General features: G+C 42.4%; 1 long non-coding RNA gene across 1 annotated transcript; it reads right to left on the reverse strand.

The window, feature by feature from the left end:
• Positions 1 to 1,818: 1,818 nt before the first annotated feature.
• On the reverse strand, positions 1,819 to 4,421 carry LOC107305899 (uncharacterized). Its single transcript, XR_001551919.3, has 3 exons — positions 4,340 to 4,421; positions 2,738 to 2,805; positions 1,819 to 1,903 (listed from the first exon to the last, which is right to left on the reverse strand). It is a non-coding gene; the product is annotated as an uncharacterized LOC107305899 (long non-coding RNA).
• Positions 4,422 to 16,641: the final 12,220 nt, after the last annotated feature.

Consider the following 16,641-nt stretch of genomic DNA (forward strand, 5'->3'; position numbering starts at 1 on the left):
TCTGGCAAATTTAAAAGCAGTTAAAAACTGGTTATTATAAAAGGAAGCGTTGGGCTGCCTAAATTGCAGGCAGGTCTATAAGCCCAACCTATAATTTACTGCATGTAGAGAGTAATTTCTAAATGTAAGATTATGATTTATAAAAATAGATGGAGAAAGAGTTTCCTGTTATGATAATTAAGAGCTGGTACTGATGGAAATGTTTTAGCATTTGTAATGTTGGCATGTTTTTAATTGAAGTTCCAGATTTGAACAGAAAGAGCTTTTTGTTTTATGTTTTGTTTTACAGCATCTCCTTCATTTGATGTCTTTTTTGTCATTTACGTGTTGATCATTCGTGCAACCTGTTGAAAAATTCCCTAGGAATTCATAGCAGAAAATGGAGAGAGCTGCTCCTTTTTTTAATAATTGAAGTGCTTATGTAAGCATTCCTTCCTTTAAAAAGCAGAGCTCTTATAAAACAGAAGGATTTGGGGTTAAATTTTCGTGTATTACACATAAGATGTTTTCAGATAACTATCATATGGAGTGAATCATGGGCTGATGTTTGCTGATACAGCTCAGCTGGCGGAGCTGTGTTACGTGAGCTGCCCAGTCAACTTGCATTCACAATATGGACTGTGAGGGCCATCAAATATTTAAAAGCCTTCTAAGGTAACGTAGTGGTCAACTTTAAAAGGAGAAAACACCGTGTTTGGGATAAGCACCAAATGGATGTTGTCCTTTTTATTATTTAATTGACATGTATTCATACTGCCTCAGGTTTCTCAATTACACCTGACATCTCTTACTGCGGAAAGTGCTGTAAAACATGAGCCCGAAAGACATAATGGTGCCCTTCCTCAGCTGTGGAAACTATTGAGGCAATTACTCCATGCAGTTGTATGCTCTCAGACTGAATGAAGTTACAGCTGTCTCCCAGAAGCAAACCCACAACATAACACGACAAAGCCAGAGCCAGCAATTATTGGTGAGAGCAACTATTGACAAGGCTGCTGCACAGAAAAAGCAGTAGGTATCAGTGTGGTTTCTCCTCTGCCTGCAACGTTTGCAGATAAGGATACAAGGATGTCATGCTCACGGATGCAGATATAGACGTCAGACTAAGAAAGGAGCGTTGTATCTAGTGCCAAGGACAGGAAAGCAGCTTACCAAATGACAACAATGTGTACTTCATTGCAAGACGTGTTGAAACCAAAAGTAGAATGACACTGAGTGCATGGTAATTAGAGGAGTAAACAGGAAGGTGACTGTGCTCCGCAACTGCAGAGTTAGTCCTTTGCTGGCAGTAAAATCTGATATGATGTTAAACTTTTAAAAGTGGAAACATGAAATGGTATCTCCACCTGTACGAAGAATATGAGGTATTTGTATAAGAAGTTAAGGTGATGTGTGTTTAAAAGCAGGACTTATATAAGAGATGGAGGTTAAAAATAATGTACTGCTAATGGAAGGTGGAGAAAGGGACTTTATTGAAAGGCTTGTTTTGTTTCCAGATATATAAGATCTTTAATCTTATTTATCCTGGCGTAATGCGATACATCAGATAAACTTCTCCAGTTGTTCCAGGGGCACTGAGCCATAACAGATCTGGGCCATCCAGTGTGATTAAGGGAAGGCAGAAGCTGTTCCACGCCTGCTGCCAGCACTCTTGCTGAGGTTATATTGGTGGAACTCATGGTGCTGGGCAGGAATGCTGTGCTGAATGGCACGCTGCATGGAGGCCGCACTCACTGACTTGTTTTATAGATTGGTTTCCTGAGTTGGTCACAGCAAGTTACTTCTGAAACCTGTGGTCTGTTCTTTGTTGGACGCTCTCAGTAAGTCTCTAGCCCTGCTGCATGCAGCGTATTTGTCTGATGGACATACATGCTTTGAATTTCATTTCTTCAGATTTCAGACTCTAAGTAAACCAAAACAAGATCTCTGTATTTTTCACCCTGGTAATATAATCTGAATTTTCAAGTATACCTGTACAAGGGGCCAAACTCCACAATTAGGACTCTATTTTTACATGATACATCGGTGCATATTTTAATGATATCCTTTAAAAATCAAACTTAGGTCAGCTTGCTTTTTGGGATTTCATTTTGGTACCCCCACCATTGCTGTGTGAATTATTTATACTCATTTCAGACAGATGGCCTATGGCTATTAATAGCTAAATTTCTGTATTGCTATTACAGTTGTTATTTCAGAAGTATCACTGAAACTATGATTCTACCATGCCTCAAAAGTGGGGAGATGTTAACAAGCAGCAATTATGAAAGATTGCTATGAGCTGCTCGCAGTGTAAATATTTCTTCATGGTGCTGACATGTGATGAGTGTAAGAGTGCTCCATTCTGCTCTTGAGTGTACACGTGGAAATTTACCAGCAGTAACTTAACTTTTTCAGTGTTAAGGTATCTATTATTTACTGTCTCTCAGTAGGAGCCTTTTGTTCTGTCACGCTTCATGCATGTATTTGTGTTGAGAACTTTTAAGTGACTGGGATGGAAGTTATGTGTCCTGGGCAGAGTGCAGCAAGGGCGCTGCAGTGTCCCAGCAGAGCGTTAATGGCAGCTTGGGCAGCACTGCAGCACTGTGCCATGGAGACGGCCCGGACACAGGCAGGGATCCCATAGGGAAAAGAAGAAAGGAGGTGGTCATGTAATTGAAGACTATACCATAAAGCACATGCAGCAGTGGGTGTAATTATGGTTGAACGTAATTATGCGCCTCCTAACCTTACGTACCTTAATTATAGCACCTCCTAATTCTTTGAGTGCTTGCCTTGGAACTCAGTCTGATGTGCTCCACTGGCCTACAAAACACAACACAGCTGTGCCTCTCTTATTGCTTAAGATGGTTACTTGGTTAATGCAAACATTGGTGAGTTTTTTTAATATATATTTAACTTATTGAAACTAGATAGTGAAGGAATTTGGCAGATGACTTCGAAGTGGAGCTGTTGCTGGGAAACTTGGCCACTGTATTTCCCTGGGCAGGGAGAGCTGTGCAGGGTGTTCAGGAATCTGGGGGTTTTCTGGGAGTCATTTTGAAAGTTACCCAAACCTTGTGCAAGAGCAGAACCACCCCCAGCAGCCACAGGGTCCTGCTGGCAAGGCCATTCACTTCAGCACTTGGTTGGAATGGTCTTCCTGTGCTTGCTGTTGCCCAGTCCTGTGGGAAAACCCCTCAGGCCTTCCCTGCAGTGAGCCACAACAAAATGTGAATGTCTCCAGTGTGCACATGTCCCAGGGGCTCTATCAGAAGGCAGAGAATAATTCCACCCACTGCCATCTTTTCTTTGTTGCAGAACTTGGCCTAAACCTCATGTTGATTTGAAAGCACATAACAGCAGTAGACATGGAGATGGATGATGACAGATGCATCTGGATGATATAATCTTTCATCCCAACAATATTTCTCCAACAGATAACAGCAGCAATGAATACAATAAGCCCTTTGGGTTCTGGAGTCTCAAAGAGAAGGTCCTGTGCAGAACAAGAGGACCAGTGTTCTACTTCACCCCAGAGCATTGCTTGTCACTGTAAGAGGTCCTGAAAATTTCAGTGCATTAGAAAAAGCAGAACAATGGTGATGCATGGCTTGAAGTAATGACTGGTATTTAGGTGATAGTGGAAGACCACCCCACACTGTGAATCCATTTGTTTCTTTTGAAGGTGCACCTTTCTGCTCCCTATCCGTGGCAGAACCTTCCAGCCTGTATCTGTCCGAACGTTAGTGCTGCTGAAAGCAGTAATAATGATGCAACCAGCACTTCACTGGACACTGAAGGTGAGCTTGGTACAGCCAAAAGACAAGCAGGCTGTTGTGCTTCTGATAGGTGATAGTAATCATACAGCAGGAATTAAGATCCCCTTCTCTGGAGGTGAGGAGACCTGTGGTGGCTTTGGGGTGTCTGTAGGAACTGCTGCAGATTGCTGTGTGCTCCCACACTCTTCCTGCAAGCAGGTGGTCTTGGTGGGCACAGAGGGAGTTCTTTGTCTTGTGCATTTAGTACACAGAAGGAAAGCAGTTGTGCACCCAGAGTGGCTGCTGTGCAGCAGCAGTGAACGTGTCGAGATTTCTTCCTCTCTGGTATCTTGAGACCTGTTGTTCTAATGACTTCTCTTCCCTCAACTCTCTCCCCGACCCACCACCTCCCCTTGGTTCCCTCTGCAAACTTTCATGGAGCCACCCCCAGGCTCCATGTTTGTGCCCTTTCTTCTTAGTAACTCGGGAGTGAAACTGGAGCAGCAACTCATGGCAGAGAGGCAGAGCTTCTTGTTAGTGACCAGGGAAGAAGGCCGCAGGAATCCACTGCTCCACCTCTCCAAGAGTGCTTCCCTTACCGTGTGCCATCCCCGCGCTGATGTCTGAACCAGTGCCCCTTCGGATGCTGCTGTACTGATGAGTCTGAACTGGACAGTTTCACCATGTGGGGGCTCTGAGGAGAGCTAATCTCCTGAGAGGTGAACGTACTAATTATATTGGTAATTACTGTAAAGCCTTTATCCCGCTTTTGCCAGTACCCATTGCCATGGTGACGGCAGCAGGTACAGCGGAACGCCGCAGAGCCCTGGGTGGAGGGTGGGGAGCTGGTGTTCCAAGTGCTTCCAGATTTTACAACACTCAAGATGTTTCTTTGTTGCAAATGAAACTTAAAATATCAAAAAGCTCTCAGAGAAACACAAATCTCTTTGTGAGCTGCACATTCTTTCCTAAAACATCACTTCTGTGGGTAGGTGCGCTGGCAGGTCCTGCAGGCTGGTCTGCAGCCAGAGCCCTCAGGGGTGCCCTGTCTGACTCAGCAACTGCTTTTCTGCAGCCTCTTGGGCTGAGAACAACAGCCCTGCCACTTCCTGGCTCTCAGACCCTGCCTGCTGGGTGAACTTGGAAAAAGAAATTCCCACCAGTGCCTCAAGTGTGTCTGAAATGGTAAACAGACCGTGCTTGGGCTGCTTTGTAGTGACCTGCAGCCCGTGCTCAACTTATTCTGGCTGCAGCAAGTTCCGAGGTAGTTAATGTTCTTGTGTTCAGCAGTGCTTTTTCCCACATGCTGTAAATACCAATCATTTACGTTTTCCTTATGAAGATGAAATGATTCAATGTGGAGACTTGTTACCCAAGTGCCAGGCAAAACCAGCGCTCCTCCTGCCACTGCTGCACACTGCACTGCAAGTAGTGGAGCTGTGAACAACAGAAAGCAGTCAGCACCTCCTTTCTGCCTGAGTGAGTTTCAGAGCTCACAACAAGCTCCAACAGGAGCACACCAACAGCGAGAGCACAACGTTCTATGTGCACAACTGCAAAGACAGCAAGGCTCCTCTGAGCAGGGCGGCTGTACAGCCTGATCTCCATCTCCCAAAAACTCAGAAAGATCTCCACAGGAAAACAAGGGTAAATGAGGGCACATGATGTTGTTTCACATCCTCACAGAGATGGCTGCCATCCAACTTTCCCTCACAGAGAAATGTAGCAGAGCTTTGGATTCAGTACCCAAGGTAACCCAGGGATAGCACGCATAAAAGTGCCTACATAAAGAGATAGTGGAGTCAAGGATGGTTACACACACAGGAACACACATACACACAGACACAAAACTGACCTGAAACCGAGAAACTGAAAGATCTTGTCTGTACAACAATGTACTTATCTTCAATTGCCCCCTGCAAAGCAGGGACACAACTGCTGTCTGAAGGTGCAGCATCTGACGAAACAAGCTTGCAGTCAGCTGTGTGGGAGAAGGGGATGGCTGATCTAGTCTGTCTGACACCTGAAATGTGTGTGTAGTGTCCATTGACTGGGCTGACTCAGCTCTGGGTCTCTGTCTGAAAGCAGAACTCTTGCTTATCAGCAGTGGGGGAAGCTGAAGAAAAGCAGTTGCAGGGGGGGAGTGGAGAGCAAACAGTGTGAAAAGTGAACAAGGACCCACTTACTGACAGGGAGAAGCTGGTGTGCTGGGGGATGGGAGAAGATGGGACCTCTCTGCAGCACATGATGCAAACTTCAGCACTTCACAGAACCATTTCCTTATTCTGGCACTGGTGTGAAAGTTTCCTCTGCAGAAACAAGCCAGTGAGTGCTGTCAGTACTGACCACAAACCAACAAGATCCCACTCTGCCCACGCTGCAGCTCATGACCCAGTGGAACATAGTTCCCTTGTTCATATTTGCCTTCATTTGTAGCCTCAGCAGCGAGGCCCTGGAGCTGCATTGTATGATGACAGAGCCATGCTCCTGAGAGCTGCTCTTGCCCTTGAGTGTGTCCCCGCAGGATTTTGTTTATTCCCTTTTCGCCTCCTGGAGTGCATGGCTTTTTGTACCTTTTAGAGGAAGCTGTGCAACCACCTGTTCTAATTGGCAGGCTGAACTGGCTGAATATTTCTTTCTCACAGGCCTGAGGCTGGTGTACAGGGAAGAAAACAGCCAAACACAGCCATGCTGTGCTCTCAGCCACCTCTGAGCAATGAAGTGCATCATTAAAGGCTTTGGGTGGCGGATGGCTGCCAGTGCCCACGCATGGGCTCTGCCAGGCAGGTTCTGAATGGCCGAGGAGAGAGCAGATGAGCCTTTATGCAGCTCTGCCAGTTAGATATTGCCATAATGTTTAGATGTCACGAGTCTGCAAGTGGGGAAACTTATCCGGTTTATCAAGCTGAGCTGCCTTTTTGTCTGGTTATCTCGTCTCGTTTTCTGGCTAGGTGTATGCAGTTTGTGGTTTGCCTCTGGTCTTCGGAAGGGAGGAGGGGAGCAGTGTGGCTGCTTTGATGTCTGCAGCTCTGGAAGACTCAGACTCCTCCTGTTTCTGTGCCCTGAGGACAGCCCTACACTACTGCAGCACCATGGGACAGCACAGCCACCCTGGCGACCTGAGTGTTGGCCTTGGCTTGCTGCCACCACCGAGCCCTGCGCTGGGTGACTGTGCTGCTTCTGTCCGTCACGTTTCCTGCAGTGTCTCATCAGGCGCTGGCATCAGACCAAGAAGAGTTCAACAACTCTGACAGCTTCCTCTTACACTCTGGTATCTGTTATTTGTACCACAGTGGTGCAGGGAGTGCTGCTGCACTACCAGTACAGAATGAGGGAGGCTCCTGTCCCGGATTGCCTACAGCCCAGAGCAAGAGGGAATTACCTGTTTCCTGTCACAAATGGTCTGTGGCAGACTGGAATACGGAGTTCAGAGCAGCTAAATCCTCAATCATGAATTAACAAGATTATCCTTTCACTCCGAAAACAAGATTGACAGAGATTTTGGTAATAGCAGCCCTGCTCCTCAGCTAAATTACACTGAGTTTCTTGGGACTGTAGAACATTTAGGATTTACACTGCATGTACATTCATTAAAAAATAAATAAATTAAAAAAAACAAAACAAAAAACCCCAATGATAAAGTGTAATGCCACTTTGGTTATACAGATAAAAGCACAAGTCAAACGTGAAGCTGTTTGAAAGCTATGCGCCCGACATGTCTTATTTTTAATAGCTTCCGTGACATCATGGATGCTTTCATAATTGGAGTAACTTGTTCCACAGTGGAGCAGATGTCCTGGTACTCACACACTCCTGCCACACTGAGCAGTTCAGCAAAGCTGTGTGCCCTGACACCAACCCTGCTGGTGTTCTGGGTGCCGTGGAGCACAGTGGGTGGATCACCTGCAGGGAAGGCTTCCAGTGGGTGAGTTTCTGGGCACACAGAGTGCTGCAGAGTGGTTCCTGGCATGGGCACCTCAGGATTACCATACAGACTCTTCCTGATCGTAAGAAGTTTGCTTGAAACTCATGTGCTGAGAACATGAGCTGTGGAAAGACCATCTTGAATGTGTTTATCCAGCTGGGTCTGCACTCTCATCAGTATTTGTCGCATTGAAAAAGAACAAACTTTCAGTCTGGTGAAATTAAGTAGGGAGACTAATCCACCCTCCCTCCGCTCTGTAGTGCTGCAGTCTGGGTCACTGAGCTTATTAGAATGACTTTAATTTATTTAGAGCAGATAGTGAGGATGAGGGAAAGCAGTGCTGTACTGCTAATGGATGGCCATCTCCCAGTGTTACCATCTTTCCAGAGTAAGGAACTCTCACTTTCCCACAGCAATACATTTTCAGGTGTTTGAACTCGCTATTGCGCTGTAATTTTCCATTGTTCTTTTCCCAGTGTTCATCACTTGCCTTTATGATATAGAATCATAGAATTACTCAGATTAAAAAAAAACCTTAACGATCAAGTCCAACCACAACCTAACCGTAGTACCCTAACTCTAACAACCCTCTGCTAAATCATGTCCCTGAGCACCACATCCAAACGGTTTTTAAATACATTCCAGGATGGTGACTCAACCACCTCCCTGGGCAGCCTATTCCAGTGCTTAACAACCTTTTCAGTAGAGAAGTTTTTCCTGATATCCAACCTAAACTTACCCTGGTGCAACCTGAGGCCATTTCCCCTCATCCTGTCACCAGAGGGAAGAGACCAACACTGCTCTTGCTGTAAGCAACTTTCAGATATTGGAAGAGAGCATTAAGGTCTCCCCTCAAGCCTCCTTCTCCCCACACTAAACAGCCCCAGTTCCTTCAGTCTCTCATCATAGGTCATATTCTCCAAGCCCTTCATGAGCCTTGTGGCCCTTCTTGGACCTGCTCCAGCACCTCAGTGTCTTCTGTATGAAGGTGCCTGAAACTGAACACAGTGTTTGAGGTGAGGCCTTACCAGTGCCGAATACAGGGGCAGCATTACTTCCCTAGTGCTGCTCACCACACCATTCCTGATACAAGCCAGGATGCCATTGGCCTTCTTGGCCACCTGTGCACACTGCTGGCTCATATTCAGCCCACTGTCCATCAGCACTTCAAGGTCCCTTTCCATTCAGGCAGCTTTCCAGCCATACCTCCCCAAGCCCGTAGGGTTGCCTGGGGTTGTTGTGAACAAAATGCAGGACCCGACACTTGGCCCTATTGAAACTCATACAGTTTACCTTGGTCCATTGATCCAGTATATCCAGGTCCCTCTGTAGTGCTTTTCTCCCTTCTTCAGATCAACACTCCCTCCCAACTTGGTGTAATCTGCAAACTTACTGAGGGTGCACTCAATCCCCTCATCAAGATCATTAATAAAGATGTTATATTGATGATGATGATATTCATTGAAGGTTGAAATTAGGAGCAGACTTTGCCCTTGTGTTGTGCTGCAGCCCTGGCCTTGATCAGGGACGGGTGAGCCCAGCAGCCTGGCATAGGCCCAATGCCCGCTCTGTCCCATCAGTGCACTGTGCATAAACCCTGTCTGCACTGGGGGCTGGAAAAGCTCCCTTCATTTTCACAGGGAGCTTTAGCTTTGAAAGCTGGGAGACTACAGGGAAGAGCCTATGCAGATTATTCTTGTCACAGCCAAGTCTTTTTGCCAGCATTTTGATATAGCATATATACCTTTAAAGTCTTGTCTCATTATGCTCATTCCAAAACTATTTGCGTGGAGAGGCTTTGATTCTGCATGACTGCATAAACTGTTGGCACAAGATTCCTTTTCTTCTTTTCCAAATCATTGTTGTACATGGTATTAATGCTGAATCTTAAATTACCCTGCATATTTGTCTGACAATTCTGTATTGTGTTTTGGTCTAAACATGCCTTAATGTCAGACTTTTTTATTTGCAGTCCACTTGTTAAATTCTCTCTGTTTGGAAAATTACACATGAACTCTGATGACAAGATCCATACTTATTTTAAAGATATAAGTGATTTAAAAAGAAAGACTTCTGAAGCTGAACACATATGCCAGAGCCAAAGCTCCCCAGAAATTTCACAAGCTGTTATTATTAGCTATTAGATTAAAATAAGTAAAAATACGTTTCTGAAATTCTCTGGTACATGGATACGCAGAAAATATTTATTTCAATAAACTCCTACAGCAAGAGCATCTTGCAACTGAGGTTAGTGAGCGGCCACAGGAGTATTACAAATACATAAATTATTATAAATACTTAAAAATACATATTCACCTGTTTGGCTGCAGAAAATCCACTTCCTCCTTGGGAGGATTTTAGAGAAGTAAAACCCCTACATGTGCGGGAGCACAAGAAAAACTTTCAGGCACTTCAGTTTAGCCCACATTAATTATGTGCAGGCTGCTCTGGTTGACTGATGGCTGTTTCACGACTTAGTGCTCACACCTCCCTCAGAGTCCTTTTCTCCTCAAAACCAGCAGAATGCACCAATACTTCAGAGATCAGAGAAAATCAGGGTTGGAATGCAGGGAAACTGTAATCATGGTAATAAAATATCTGAGACTTTTATTGGTTTGCATGGTGACTAATTGCACAGCTAAGACGTGTTCATGTGCAGTATGTGATTGTGGGCATTTGTCTTTAGTATGGTTTCTAAAACCTCTGCAAAATCTGCTATTTCCTTCTGGAGGCCAAGTGCAGCATCACTGCTGTAGATAATGGTGGAAAGCACAGAGAGAAAAACAGCTTGGGAAAAAAACAACCCACAATTCTTGATGCACAAAGGCCAATAAAAGCAATGGTGACCCTTCTACCTTAGTGCTCCAGTCCCTTCTGAACTGAATGTTCATTGAAGCGGTAAAGAATTATTAGGGTTTTTTTTAAGCCAATAAATGTTAACTTTTATTTGCATGTGAACTTTTAGTAATTTGGTGGATCTTTATCATTGAGAAAAATATTCCATTGTATCTTTTAAATGTGTGGTAATGCCCCAGCATTACTGTTCTATTCCTTACCTCAATTGTAAGAGCACTGTATGGACTTTAGATTTGGAAGAGAACAGTGCCTGTTTATTGTAATTTTGAAACCTTCTTTCCTGTGTCCTAGATGTTTATTTCTGAATAACCCATGAAATCTAATTACTTGTAATTACACAAAAATGTAAGTATATGTTCTGCTTTCTTTCTTCTGATGATCAAAAGAGGAATTCCTGTTCTTACAATATTACCTGTGTTGCACTAACATACTTACCATAAGCCCACATTTTTTAGCCAGTGTGAAAAACTTACCACTTTGGGTTTTTTGCATAAAATGCTGTACAAATGGAATACATATCCAGAAAAATATTTTGCTGGAGAAAATAATACAGGGGCTTGGGTAGCAATGCAAACAAAGGGAATGGAATTAATGGGTTGCCTCTACCTCTTTTCAGCATATCATTCAGTACCTTCACTTCTGAATGACTACACAGTGTTTTGCAGTCAAAATGCACCATACGAAAGAACTCAAAGCAAATGTAATTATACATTCACTGTATTATCTTTAGCTTTATTGCACTAAGAAAGCACATTCCTTCTCCATTCTAGCCTAAAGAAAACTGATGCTTTACAATCCAAACACCCATTTTCAGTAACAGATCTAAATGAGTCAGTCTTTTCCCAGCTAGTAATTGGGTTTAGAAATTCACAGTATTTATTGCATACCCTTGTTACTGTAATTGTTAATTTAATTTTAGGTCAGCAGGAAATTCCCAGCACTAATTGGTGCTCTCAGAATCTTGGGAGCATGGTTGAAATGAGAAAATCCAGCATACCCTTTTTGGAAAAAATGATACAACATGCTGGAAATGAAAGGTAAAGCTTTTAAAATCATGCATTTGACATGAAAATCTAAGGTAATAATAGTTTAAGTGATATTGGTTTTGTGTTTTCTAGATGCAATATATACTAGATGTAATATTCACAGTAGTGAACTTCTTCATAACTGATAAAACTTTTCAATGCAGTTTTGGGTATCAGTGAGTCTTCGATGAGCTTATGTTGTTCAGAGAGCAGTCTGTTCTGTCACCTTGTCTGTGTTAAGCTCTCTGGTTTGGAGGGATGGATGGCTGTTTCTTAATGAGATCCTGCTAGCACTTTTACAACTTCTTTTGAGGTCACTTTTTTAGGGATAGAAATTTGGGTGTATAATGAAAGTTAATTTCTGACCTTTGTTTGTGTGCACTCACCAGAACTGGCAGGTTTCAAACTTCTGCATTTCTTTCTCTTTCCCAACAGCGCTGCTGCACTTACGGTAAGGCAGCAAACATTTTCTGTGCCCACTTGTCACATGCAAAACCTTCTCTTACTGTAAAATAACAATATTAACTGTATGTAGATGAACATCAGATTGATTTCATACACTCATATCCTTAGAAACAGTACTTTCATTCAGGATAGTTTTGTACACTCTAAAAATATGCAAATATGATTATCTGCTTGTGCTTCTTTACCAAGGGGCATCTCATGTGAGAAATAACAGTGGTGTATTGCTGGAAAAGTGAAGGGGACAGACTGTGTTTATGTATGATTACATCGAGCTCATTTTTTCACTGCTGTTTTCATTTTGTGCTTTTGTAACTGAAAGTTGACATCTATGCAAAAATGTCAGTGTGGGAGAAGGAAACAGGAGAGTATTTCTCTGTGTTGTTATTCTCCCAGAAGCACAAGGAGTTCATTTTAACTTATGTTTGTATTATGTAAATTGTCGCCAATGGAAATGGGAAGCTTACAGGACAAATACAGACCATTCCAGGTTGTTCTGTAACTGCTTAACAACTTGCCCACTCTAAGTACTTTTATCAGCAAAGTTCAGCAAGCAGCAGTAGTGTGTCAAAGCAGAGTATGCCTGGTGAATGTGTTACAATTCTGTGCCAACTGCATGGAATTAGTAGCCTCCTGCAAGGAGATACTCTTTTTTGAAAGAAGGCGGCAGCAAATCTCACATTAATTGAAAGTAGTTATTATATTATCCATGAGACAAGCAACAATAAATGCAAGAAGTACGCAAAACATAAAAAAAATATAGATATTGTTACATGTGTATACAGTTTAGTACTTCAGTAAGCTAAAAAGTGGCAAGTTACACACTAAAGTAAGAGTTGGTGCCATGTGATTCATATAATTGCCTCAGCTTTACAGTTTCAGGAAAAGAAGTAATACTGAACACCTGGCTAATTAATTTCAAGCATGAGAGAACAACTGAAATATATTCCAGTTAAATTCTTCAAGCTGGACACTTGATTGGGAATTTGTGTTCTGAATATAGCTCGCTAACTTCAAGTAAAATGTCATTAACTTAGACAGGTTTTGATTGCTGCACTCTGCCACTGGCACAATTGGTTTTTCCTAAAGCTGTGATGACAATTATTAACTGGCATAAATTAGCAGACTTCTAAAACTTCTATTGTAAATGGCTTTTCTGTGAGCAAGAAATACAGCTCTAAACAGAAGTATTTAGGAATTTTACTTTCCATAAAACAAGTGGAATGAAATGCAAAAATACTTTTATTGGACCTGGGTTCTAGCCTTTTATTCAGAAATCTCTAATACATATTCAGCCTTTAATCCTGAAGTGGCTGTAAACAACCACAAGGTTCCAACAAAGCTCCAACAGAGCAGTGTCAGGCCAAAAATGGGAAAGTACTGAAATACCATTTTAATCTTTTGCCAGAAGTCTCAAAGACTTTTTGTTTGTTTGTATGCATTGATTTCATTAAGTGGACTGGGATATTTGCATAGGTTGAGGGTTTTGTTTTTGGAGTGATGTGCTAGTTATTATCTCCATTGCTTCTGTTCTCTCCTTACTTTTCCCTTCTTTCTGTCCCTTCATTTGTTTACCTCCCTCTCCTTTACTGCCTTAATATCTTCTCCCTCTCCTTTATTTATCTTGATCCCCTTTGCCGTCACACAAACACTTCTGCTCTTCAATAAATCTGTAGGGGGAAAACCTTAATCTATCTTAAAGACACAGACTAATTGATGAGGAGATTGTATGATTACGGTCGTTCCAGTGGAAGTGAGCATAGCAGCATCTGCCTCACGTAGTGTTCACCTTAATTGCGTTTCCCAGCTTTTGCTTCTGAATGATTTTGTAGAATGCCTGTTTGTTTGCAGTCTCTATGCTACAACATGAGTTTGCCTCCTTTAATTTCTTTTTTCAGCTGCTCCCTTGTTTTCCCAAGGCTTTGAGAAGACCACTGGATATATTTTTGCTCTGTATGATAATATCTACTGTTGTCTCTTCTCCACCTCTTCCCCACTGTAAATTATTGCATTCTAGCTGTTCACATCCATTTCCTCAGCAGCCACCAATAGATGACTTATTAAAAATTACTTCTCAAGTTTCTCAGTGACAGCAGCTCCTCCCTACCTTGTAGCCTTCTTAATTTATATTTCTATTTGCATTTCTTGCCTAAGAAATCACTCCCACAATGCTCATAGTTCGGTCCTTCAGTTATAAGAGAGCTAACATATGTTTTTTCCTCATTTCTGGAAGCCTGTATATACAGTCAGCATGACTGGAATGTGCTAGTCTATGCTGTGCATAGGAAAGCAATGCAAATGCTGAGGCAGTTACATGATGTTTGGATGTGTGGAACTTCTATACATCTTGCTCCACCATGGCCTGCCTGGACTTACTTTCCTTTTCCTAAGGCAGCATTCTTTACCTGGGACCAATTTATACATCCTTCATAGGCCAGTCCTTCTCTGAAGTGTCTGGAGCTGAACTATTACATTCAGTTCCAGTGGGAGATGAAGGTCTTCATTATTCAGTGGTTGAAAACTCCCCTTTTTATTGCAGTTCAATGAGTAAGAGTTAACTCAGCACTGCACTCCAGTTGATTTCATTCTTCATGGAAACTATTATGGGATGACAGAATTCATAGGAAAGGAATGAAATGGTCTACATATTCGTGTGTGAAGGGGAGTATTGTGGCAGAAAGAAGAAAAATAAGAAGATCGTTTGCCTTCTGAAAATAATATGTCCAACATTCTTCTGTATTTAAAATACCTTACTCATTTTTTATTGCATCATGTTGATGATTGTGATCTACCCAAACTAAAATGCTTTCCATATTGAACAGGGAGTGATAAAGAGAATGTTTTCTATATGGGATGGAACAGAAGACATCTAATGTCTTCTGAAGAGCAGTAGCTGGGAAGGCATAGCTTTCCATGTTGGAGAGAAGAAGGACAGCTGTAAAGTTGTAGTTCTGGCATCTTGAATTCCATTTTTACTGCCTAAAGAAAAACTTCAACTTTCCAGAGAATCTCTGTTATTCAAAATATCAACAGCTAACAATGGTTTGTGCCTCTTATTTGTGCATAGCAATATTCCCATAATTTGACTTATCAGGATAACCATCTAATACCACCTCAGAAAGTTAACTGAAAAACTGCAACAAATAATACACTCTGAAAAGGGTAATGCTAAGGATATTGACCAGACTAGGGGAGACTCTAATTTAGATTGTAAACCCTGTTTTTCACCCTATTCACCGAACACATTCATATTATTTATTTTCAAAGCTGGTTTACCCTGAGGAGCGTGGTCAGGGAGCACTAAAGCCATCCTCTGAAGCCTGTGAGGTGGAGGAAAAGGCTTTCTGTGGAACTTAATTCTAACAGTGTAGGATGATCTTCAGATGAGTGATGACAAGACAGCTATGACTCGTTTGCTGAAATACTGAGATTTCCAAGAGTTTTCCCTGAGGAACTCAACAAGCTGACGGGAAGTGAGGAATGATAAAATCCATGTGTGGGAGGAGGAGAAGCAAGGGAAATAAGGAGTGTTTCCCAGTGAGCATCTGAGAGAGAGTGAACTATTCTATTTGCTGGGATATCGTTTCTTAAACTGGATCTTAAAATTTCTGGCATGGTCACTGACTGAAAAGTACAAATGGAGGCAACTGAGAAGAGTAATCAGGAATTCAGAGATCTGAAGGGGTGCAGCTGGATTCTAGGCACAGAGAGCTGTAAAAGCCCACAGCAGCACTGCAAGCCGAACTCCTTCACCTGAGAACGAAAAGAATGCTGTCTCCTGTGTAGCTTTTCACATTAACAGCGTATTAATCAGGCAGAAAAATATTTACTAGCTGATATTCTTTTCTCAGGATTTCTGGCACAAGTAGTCTGTAGGTTTGGACAACTGAATGATTATATGCACTCAGCCTCAAGAGTCCTCACTGTCTATAGTGAAATGACTTCAGTAAGTCCTTCCATGACAAAATTTAGTCAGGCATCTGACGTGGAAGTGCATATGAAGCAATGGTATAGGATTGAATTCCTCCATGTGGCAGAAATGGCACGTGCTGATATTGATCTACACTTACTGAACACCAGTGGAGACCACACAGTGGATGCGAACACAATGAGGGGTGAGTGCTGCATTTCAGCAGTGGCAGCAGTGGGTCACCTCAGCTGGCACATATAATTATCAGCACAGTGTGCAGGCTCATGCCCATTGCTGATGAAAGTGAATGTCTAATGGTAGTTACTGTGTTGAAAAATAGTGTTTTGTAGCTGAGAATTTATGCAACAGTGTCATTGTGCTCTTTGTGTTTGTTGTAGTTACCATGGAAATAAATAGGAGGCATCACTTTTTGCATTACGTATCTCATCCAGCATATTTCATATTTAGGCTGTAGCCTATTGATGTATATATAAAAACATATGTATGCAGAAATCTACTTATTTATTAGTAACATATATTGAAACTTAAATCTACAGCTGAATTGCAAGCAATATAGTTCATACAGTAAATATGGCATGGAAAAGAACACAACCATATCCTGGTGATTTCAGAGTTAGGAGATGTCTGTGCAGATCTAAAATGCTGAACAGCCTGACAAGGGCAGTGTAATTCAACATGTGAACATCTTAAAAAGTAGTTTAT

The sequence above is a fragment of the Coturnix japonica genome, chromosome Z, assembly GCF_054131305.1.
Source record: "Coturnix japonica strain WE chromosome Z, WE-NBRP24, whole genome shotgun sequence".
Taxonomy (NCBI): Eukaryota; Metazoa; Chordata; class Aves; order Galliformes; family Phasianidae; genus Coturnix; species Coturnix japonica.